Here is a 1,069-nt window from a genome sequence, read left to right as displayed (position 1 = left end):
CCTCATGCATGATTTTTTCTAAAAATACAGTACATATGAACATCAAGCCAGGGGTTATCCAACTCCTTTCTAAATTCCATGGGCTTGGATCAGAAAGTCCATACTTACATTTAAAAGAGTTCGATGAGATCATAGCCACTTTATACTTTCCTAATGTATCTGAGGATACAGTCAGGCTGAAACTCTTTCCCCTTTCCTGAAAGGAGAAGGCTAAGACGTGGTTACATTCATTGCGTCCTAAATCCATTGGCACATGGAATGATATGCAGAGGGAATTCATAAAGAAATTTTTTCCACATAATAAAACGATTACCCTTAGAAAAGCAATCATGAACTTCGCCCAAAAGGAGGATAAAACATTCTTCCAATGTTGGGAAAGGTTCAAGGATCTTGTCAGTTCATGCCCACAACATGGCTTTGAAATATGGCGCATTACAAAATTTTTTCATGATGGACTGACATCTTCCATGCGCCAATTGGTCGGGATAATGTTTAATGGAGAATTCATGAGTAAAGATGTTGATGAGGTATGCAATTACCTCAATAACATTGCTGAAAAAACACAATCATGGGACCAGTACCCAAATTCAATCACCACGTCTAGGCCGTCTCAATCTAAGGAGAAAGGTGAATTGTATCTTTTGAAAGAATAGGATGATCTCAATTATAAAGTGACTAATCTCATAAGAAAATTCGAGGCCATGGAAGGAAATTAAGAAGGATAAGGTTAATGAAATTATTTGTGGTGTCTGTGATGACAACATTCACACAACTGAAAATTGTCCTACAATACCTGCCTTTCGAGAAGTGTTGAATGAACAAGCCAATGTCATAAATAACTATCAAAGACCTTTCAATAAACCTACCTCTAATACGTATAATCCTGGTTGAAAAACTCATCCAAATTTTAGTTGGAGGAATGGACAAACTGCTACCCCTCAAGATTTCTTTAATCAAACTTCATAACAACAACAAGAGAAACCTCAAGAGGATCCGATTCTAAAACATTTTGAAAAGAAAGATCTTTTCAATCAGGGTATGCTACAAACCTTGCAAGACCTTAACAAAA

The 1,069-nt window shown here is 36.6% G+C and overlaps 1 non-coding gene across 1 annotated transcript; it reads right to left on the bottom strand.

The window, feature by feature from the left end:
* Positions 1 to 311: 311 nt before the first annotated feature.
* LOC131257151 (small nucleolar RNA R71) lies at positions 312 to 418 on the bottom strand. Its single transcript, XR_009177166.1, has one exon. It is a non-coding gene; the product is annotated as a small nucleolar RNA R71 (small nucleolar RNA).
* Between the last annotated feature and the right edge of the window lie 651 nt (positions 419 to 1,069).

The sequence above is a fragment of the Magnolia sinica genome, chromosome 9 (genome assembly GCF_029962835.1).
Source record: "Magnolia sinica isolate HGM2019 chromosome 9, MsV1, whole genome shotgun sequence".
NCBI lineage: Eukaryota > Viridiplantae > Streptophyta > Magnoliopsida > Magnoliales > Magnoliaceae > Magnolia > Magnolia sinica.
This window is presented reverse-complemented; position numbering and strand designations above follow the sequence as displayed.